The following is an 8,984-nucleotide window of genomic DNA, read 5'->3' as shown; positions in this document are numbered from 1 at the left end:
CTTATTCCTTCTAAACAATTTGTGTTTTGTGTTTTTTTTTTTTTTTTTTTTGAGACAGAGTCTCATTATGTTGCCCTCGGTAGAGTGCCCTGGTGTCACAGCTCACAGAAACCTCAAACTCTTGGGCTTAAGCAATTCTCTTGCCTCAGCCCCCCAAGTAGCTAGGAGTACAAGTGCCTGCCACAATGCCTGGCTATTTTTGTTGTTGTTGTTGCAGTTGTCATTGTTGTTTTAGCTGGCCTGGTCTGGATTCAAACCTGAAGCCTTGGTGTATGTGGCAGGTGCTCTAACCACTGAGCTATGGGCACTGCCCAACAATTTGTTTTTATACCCATTAACCAAATTCTCTTCATTCTCCACTACCCCCTTCTGCTTCCAGCCTCTGGTAACCATCATTCTCCTTTCTATCTCCCTAAGATTCACCTTTTTAACTCCCATGTATGAGTGAGAACATGTGATATTTGTCTCTTCCTGCATGGCTCATGTGGATATCAAGTTTTCCCTGGATCATTTATTGAACAGACTGTCCTTTTACCAATGTACATTTTTAGTACCTTTCTTGGTAATGAGTTGGCTATAAATCTATCAGTTGATTTCTGGATTCTCAGTTCTGTTTCATTGGTTTATATGTCTGTTTTTATGCCAGTACCATGCTGTTTTGGTTACTGTAGCTTTGTAGTATAATTTGAAATCAGGAAGTGTGATGCCTCCTAGCTTCTCTCTCCCCCCAGAACTTCTTTTGTTATTTGGGGTTCTTTTGTGGTACCAAATGAACTTTAGGCTTGCTTTCTCTATTTCTGTGAAGAATGTCTTTGGTATTTTGATAGAGATTGTGTTGAATCTATAGATCCCTTTGGGTAGTAGCATGAAAAGTTCTTTTAAGGAAGAAAGTGATATTATTTCAGAAACAATACTTATATTGTAACTGACAGCCCCAGCTACCAGATATCCTCTAAAGCAATGGCTAGACATAGGATGACTTTTTGGTCAAAGTCATCAAGAAGAGTTTATTTCTAACCTCATTATGGTGATTTAAAAACCAGTAATTTTGGCTGGACATGGTGGCTTATGCCTATAACCCTAGCACTCTGGGAGGCCGAGGCGGGTGGATTGCTTGCACTCACAGGTTTGAGACCAGCCTGAGCAAAAGCAAGACCCCATCTCTACTAAAAAAAAAAAAAAAAAACTGAGGCAAGAGGATCACTTGAACACAAGAGTTAGAGGTTGCTGTGACCTATGATGTCATGGCACTCTACCTATGGCAATGGCTTGAGACTCTGTCTCAAAAAAAAAAAAGAAAAAAGAAAAATACCCTCACCAATTTCACCAGTAAAAATCAATATTTGACATTCAGGATGCTAATTAATAAACTATCTGGGGTGTATCAGAGACATGGATACAGAAACATTTGTAGCCTTCTCTGAAGTGACCTTTCAGATATATATTTATTACCCAACCCTCGACCATGGATGATTTATTTATTTATTTTTGAGACAGAATCTCAAGCTGTCACCCTGGGTAGAGTGCTGTGGCATCACAGAAACCTCAAACTCTTAGGCTTAAGTGATTCTCTTGCCTCAGCCTCCCAAATAGCTGGGACTATAGGTGCCTGCCACAACATCTGGCTATTTTTATGACACAGTTGTCATTGTTGTTTTAGTTGGCCCTGGTGGGTTTTAACTCTCCATCCTTGGTGTCTGTGGCCAGCACCCTACTCACTGAGCTACAGGTACTGCCTGAAACCATGAACTTTTTTTTTTTTTGCAGTTTTTGGCTGAGACTGGGTTTGAACCCCCCACCTCCGGCATATGGGGCCAGTGCCTCACTCCTTTGAGCCACAGATGCTACCCGAAACCATGGACTTTTGATTAAAGTATCCAACTATCCTATGGGTAGCTTAACCTAACCAACACACATATGTATAGTACTGTAGGGTTTTTTTTGCCATCTTTCATTTATTATTTTTTTAGAGGTGAGGTCTTGCTATGTTTTCCAGGCTGGAGTGCAGTGGCCTGATCTTAGTTCACTGTAGCCTTGAACTCCTGGGCTGAAGTAATCATCCCTCCTTAGCCTCTTGAATAACTGGGATTATAGGTACATGGTATCGTGCCAAGCTGCTAAAATATTTTAAGGTAAATTACAGACATGATACAGAGAAATTGAACACTGCTTCAATAGTGCAATTCAATATATGAGAGAATGAGTTATTAGCTCCTGTGTTCTTGGTATTAAGAGGTGAAAGTAAAAGCCATTAGTTGAATAGAGAAACCATCTCTGGAGGCTCGACAACCCAGTAAAAGATAAGAAAAAAGATAGAAAGGCGACACCCAAATTGGAATCGAATAACAGGTAGGAATTTCTTAACAATTTTACATTTGAGTGGCCCCATCTTAAAAAGTTATAGAAGGTCTGACAGTTAAGTTTGCAAACTCATCCTAGAAAAAGTGCCCACATACTTCACTGCTGAATACTCATTACAGTCCCCTTCAGAGTACTCCCCTCGGGAAGCTATGCACTGACTGCAGTGCCTACTCCCCCACTTAGAGCAGTTGTGGAACTCTTTTTCTGGAATCCTCATCACAGCCAGTGTTGTATGGCACACAAAAACATGCAACAATGTAATGAACGTCACTCAGCAGGACACCACCGCCTGTCCACATGAACACAGGTTGAGACATTGATATAGCAAGATTGTGAAACCTTCTCGAGTTGTGTGTACAGTGCTGCCAACAATAAGCATATGGGGGATAGTTCACAAACTTAATTATCAGACCTCTGTAAGATGACAGCTCTGATGGTCAGTCCAGAAAAGCATTCCAAAATTGCTTTGAAGGGTGGACTAGGCACTGGCATTAGTGCGTAGCTTCCCAACAGAAGTGCTGCAAAGGTGACTATAGTGATATTTGGCAATACGTTATATAGCTCTTCTTGTACCATGAGTTCAAGAACTTAACTGTCAGACCTCACAATACATATCCCTAATAAAAGGAATGGATATTTTATGTGTTTTACTTCAAAGTCAATGTATGTTCAATCTTAATACTTCATAAATAACTTGAATCCAATATAGTACACGGTTCAGATTTATTTATTTTTTATTATTATTATTTTGTAGAGACACAGTCTCATTTTATCACCCTCGATAGAGTGCCATGGCATCACACAGCTCACAGCAACCTCCTTGGGCTTAGGCGATATTCTTGCCTCAGCCTCCCAAGTAGCTAGAACTACAGGCACCCACCACAATGCTGTTATTTTTTTGTTGCAGTTTGGCTGGGGCCGGGTTTGAATCTGCCACCCTCAGTATATGGGGATGGGGCCCTACCCACTGATCCACAGGTGCCACCCTCAGATTTATTTATATTCAAAATATGTATTGCAGTTGACCCTTCTCCCCTGGACAATACTGCCCATTTTTCTGGCCCTGAATGGTGAGCTTGGAAGGTGTGTTGTTCTCACTAAACTTCTAACCTACTTGCAAGCAGCAGAGACAGTTGGGAGTCAGTATTCTCTTGACAACCCCATTTTACAAGATGTCCAATCAAAATACCAAACTCGATATGTTTGGAAGGTTCCGGTGACTTTTTAATCTCTTAGAGATTCATGTATACTGAGTGGAATTAGTTTCAGTGGCAGATTTTCCTACAGGAATGTTAGCAGTTCTTTTATTTTCATTATAAACTGGCATAAAAGTGGGATAGCCTCAAGCTATCCCCCTGGGTAGAGTGCTGTGGCATCACAACTCACAGCAACCTCCAACTCCTGGGCTCCAGCGAGTTTCCTGCCTCAGCCTCCTAAGTAGCTGGGACCACAGGTGCCCACCACAACACTCGGCTATTTTTTGGTTGTAGCTGTCATTGTTGTTTTGGCATGCCCAGGCTGTATTTGAACCCACCACCTTAGGTGTATGTGTCTGGTGCCTTAGCCACTTAAGCCACAGGCACTGAGCCAGATCATTTATTCTTAACTGTTGTATAATATACTCTTATGTGAAAAGACTGTGATTTATTTATCTTTTCTATTGGGTAATAATTTCCACTTTGAAGATTTTAGGGATGATACTCCTCGGAACATTCTAGTATAGGTCTTTTGAGTTTCTGTCATTTTCTGTCGATTTGTAAAAATTCTCTTTCCTATTATACTGCACTGTTATTTTGGTCACAAATTAGGGGACTATATATGTAGGTCTATTACTGAACCATTTATCCTGTTTCATTGCTTAGTTTATCTCCTCTGTCAATAACATGCTTTTCTAATTACTATTTAGAATAGTAACTTACTACTTTATAATAAATCCTGATGTAGGATAGAATAAGTCTTCTACTTTCGATGCTGTTCTTCAAAATTGCATTGAGTGTGCTTGACCATGTATTTCCCTATGTTTTAAAAATCAACTTCTCTGCTGGGTGTGGTGGCTCATGCCTATAATCCCAGCACTCTGGGAGGCCGAGATGGATCATCTGAGCTCATGAATTCGAGACGAGTCTGAGCAATAGTGGGACTCAATCTCTAACAAGTAGCCTGGCATGTGGCGGGCACCTGTAGTCCAGCTACTTGGGAGGCTGAGGCAAGAGAATCGCTTGAGCCCAAGAGTTTGAGGTTGTTGTGAGATATGATGCCACAGCACTCTACTGGGGGCAAGACAGTGAGACTCTGTCTCAAAATAAATAAATAAATAATACAAATCAACTTCTCAATTTTCACACATATACAAAAATAAAGTGTAGAGATTTTGATTGGGATGAATTGCAAGTTTGGGGAAAATTGACATCTTTACTGAGTATTTTAATCCACAAATATGATGTACTTCTTCCCTTTTATTTAGATTTTCTTTAATATTCTGTAGTTGTCCATCTACAATTTAAATGTTATCCTTTGACATCTTGTAAATAAAATAATTTTTAAAATTTTATGCTAACTTATTATTTACTAGTGTATACAAACAGAACTGATTATTTGATTTTGGATTTGAATCCTGTGATCTTAGAAAGTTCACCGTTAGTACTAATTACTATTATGCAGATTCCTTAGAACTTTTCTCTATGTATGGTAATGTTTTTGGCAAATGAAGATAGTTTTACTTCTTCCTGTCCTATCTTGTGCTTTTTGTTTCTTTTGCTTGCCTTGTTGTACTGGTTAGGATGCCCAACATGGTGTTGGATGTCAATTCTGAGGTCAGACATCCTTTCCTTGTTCCCAGTCTTAGACAAAAGGCAGTGGGTCTTTCATCACTGAGTCTGTTTTTAGCTATAAATCTTTCGTTGATATGTTTTACCAAATTGAAGAAGTTCTCTTTTAATCCTAGTTTGCTGAGTGTTTATTGGGATAGATGACGCATTTTGTAGAATTATTATCTTTGCATCTATTTAGATGATTATGTAGCTTTTCTTCCTGCGTGTATTAGTAATGGTGAAACATATTGACTGCTTTTTACATGGTGAATCAGCTTTCCATTTCCAGGATGAATTCCACTTGGTTATGATGTGTTAATCTTTTTCTCTATAAATGGATTTGAATTTTGTTAAGAATATTGACATCCATGTTCACAAGGGATGTTCATCTGTAGTTTTCTTTGCTTCTGTTATCTTTGTTTCATTTTGGTGTCAGAAAATTATAAAATGATTTGGGAAGTGATCAGCTTTCTGAATGAGTTTCTACAGGATTGGTGTGATAAATTCCTTAAATTCTTTCCTCTAATTTTACATTTTATTCATCTTGTTTTTTATTTCTTTATAGAGATAGGGTCTTGTTATATTGCCCAAGCTGGCATCAAACTCCTGCCGTTAAGTGATCTTCCCACCTTGGCCTCCCAAAATGCTAGAATTAGAGGCATGGGCTGCAGAACCTGGCCTAGGATTTTAATTATGAATTCAGTTTCTGTGATGGATATACAGCTATTCAAGTTTTCTCTTCTTTCTTGATCCATTTTACTAATTTGTGTCTTTTAAGAAATTGTTTACTTCATTTAGTTTTTCAGGGTTTTGATGCATAATTGTTTATCTATTGTTTATCATCTTCCTTCTTTATCAGTTAATGTCTCTGATTTTCATTGAGGACCCCTTTATCATTACTGATGGTGATAAGATTCCTTATCTCTTTTTTCCTTCATGAATTTAAGTACCATTCTGTCCATTTAATTGAGCCTTTCAAACAAGCAGCTTTTGGTCAAGTTTTTTTACATTTGTTTATTTTTCTCTTTCATTTATTTCTTCTCTTGTCTATATTTTCTTCCTTTTAACCTAGTTTTGGTTCAATTTACTCTTTTTCTAATTTCTTCAATTAGGAACTCAGTTTACTCAGTTCTACATTCCTAATATAAGCATTACATGTTATATTTTTCTTGAGCACTGTTTTAGCTGTGTCATACTTTTTTTTTTTTTTTTTGAGTGTCTTGCTATGTTGCCTGTCTTGCTATGCTGCCTCTTGCTATGAGCTAGAGGACAGTGGCATCATCATAGCTCGCTTGCAACCTCATACTCCTGTGCTCAAGTGACATTCCTTCCTCAGCCTCCTGAGTAATTGGTACTATAGGCACGCACCAGCAAGTCTGGCTAAATTTTTAATTTTTTGTAGAGATAGGGTCTTGCTGTGTTGCTCAGGCTGGTCTCAAACTCTTGGCTTTAAGAGAGCCTCCCACCTCGGTCTCCCAAAGTGCTGGGATTACAGGCATGAGCCACTATTTTAATATGCTAAAATTTAGTGAATTTTTTCTAATAACCTTGTTATTTTTAAACTCATTGATTATTTAAAAGTTTAATTTTAAATTTTCAAATGTTTTGGTTTTCTAGAAGTATCTATTGTTATTGATTTTTACTTTAATTCTATCTTGGTTAGACATACTCTGCATGATTTTAATCTCTTAAAACTTACTGTTTGCTTTATGGCTGACAGTATCATTTACCTTAGTAAACAAAAACTGTGTGCACTTGAAAATCTGTGTTCTATTGGTATAGAGTCCTATAAAGAGTATTATCATGGTCATTGATGGCTTTGTTCAAATCGTCTATGTCTTTGTTGATTTTTCTTTGTGTATAGTGGTTTGATGATGGAATCAATTTTTTTTTATTTTTTTTTTTTTAAATTTTAGAGATGAGGTCTTACTCTATTGCCCAGGTTGGAGTGCAATGGCTCTGACCATGACTCACTGTTACCTCAAATTTCTGGGCACAAGCGATTTATTGTCCCTGGCCTTAGTTGCTGAGCTGAATATTAAATCCTCATATATGATCATGGATTTACCTATTTCTTAGTTTAATTTTCTCAATTTTTGCTTTATATATTTTTGAGATCTGTTATTAGAGACCTTCCTAAGTATTCTCAATAAACTGACCATTGGATCATTATGAAGTATCCTTTTTAATCTCTGCTAATGCTTTTTTTCTTGAAATCTACTTCATTTGATATCAACAGAGCCACCTGGGTCTTCTTTTGTGTAGTATTTATATGGCATCCCATTTTCCATCTATTTACTCATACTTTGTACCTTTGTGTTTAAAGTGTATATCTGTAGACAGCTCTCAGTTAAGTTTGGCTGTATGAATTATTCTGATAACATGTTTATTTATTTGTTTACCTTTTTTGAGGTGAGGTCTCACTATGTTGCCCAGGCTGGTCTCCAATTCCTGGTCTTGAGGGATCCTCTAAACTCAGCCTTCCGAGTAGCTGGAATTACAGGCCTTAGCCACTAGTTCTGGCCTGACAACCTTTTTTTGATTGGCATCTGTAGTTTACTGGCATTTTTTCATAGTCATTGATATGATTAAACTTGTATATACCACTTTATTATTTGATTTTTTACTTATCTCTTCTATTTTCTGATGCTCTGGTGATTCTTATTTTTATTATTTGAATAATTTTAAAAGTTACATTTGAATTTTTCCATTCACATTTTAGATATACTTCCTTATAATACATTTTTAGTGGTTGCTGCAAGGGTTGCATATCTCAAGGTTTTCATGGTCCACTTACACTTAATATTATACCACTTCTTGTAGAGTATTAAATCTTTCCAAGCATACAGATCCAAGATGCCCCCCATCTTTTTCTGCTATAAAAAGCAAGAACTGAGATGCATTATAAATACCATAAGACAATATTATACTCGTGGTTTAAATATTATATAAATTATAAAAAAAGTTAAAGGGAAATAGGCAAAAGAAACCAAGGATATACTCTTTTGTATATACTGAGATATTTACTATTTTTAATGTTCTCAACTGCTTTCTGAAGATCTGTTTTCATTTGGTAACATTTTCCTTTGGCCTAAAGATCTTCCTGTAGCATTTCTTATACTGCAGTTCTGCTGGGGATAAAATCTCTTATTTTTATTTTATCTGAAAACATTTTTATTTTACCTTCCTTGTTGAAGAATATTTTCACTGAATACAGAATTTGGGGTTAATAGATTCTTTTTGTTAAGGGATTTCATGCGCACCTATAGTCCCAGCTACTCCGGAGGGGAGGCGAGAAAGAGGCTCACTTGAGCCCAAGAGTTTGAGGTTGCTGTGAGCTTTGACCCCATGCCATTCTACCCAGGGTGACAAAGAGAGACTCTGTCTTAAAAAAAAATAATAATTTCTAAGCAGTGAGCTCTTAATCAAATTATTACCTTATACGTTAAATATAATTTTTTCTTATTACTTCCAAGACTTGCTCTTTATCTTTAGTTTTTAAAGTGTAACTAATGAAACTGTACATTTTGTTTGTTTATCAAATTTGGAAAATTTTGGCCATTATGTCTCAATTAAATTTTTTTTTCTGCTCTGTTTTCTTTCTTGTGTGTATCTGAAACTATTTTATGTAGACTCACTTGCTATTGTCAAACAGGTCTCTGAAGCTCTGGTCACTTGTTTATTTGTCATATTAAATAATGTTTTTTTAAATTTGGGGTTAATATGAAGGTACATACAATTAGGTTACTTTATTTGCATTTGTAAGGTAAAGTCCGAGTTATAGTTGAGTCCTTCACTCAGGAAGTGTGCCAC

The sequence above is a fragment of the Otolemur garnettii genome, unplaced genomic scaffold, assembly GCF_000181295.1.
Source record: "Otolemur garnettii isolate 467f Iridium unplaced genomic scaffold, OtoGar3 scaffold00002, whole genome shotgun sequence".
Classification (NCBI taxonomy): domain Eukaryota; kingdom Metazoa; phylum Chordata; class Mammalia; order Primates; family Galagidae; genus Otolemur; species Otolemur garnettii.
The sequence above is the reverse complement of the archived record's forward strand: the minus strand, read 5'-3'. Positions refer to the sequence as shown.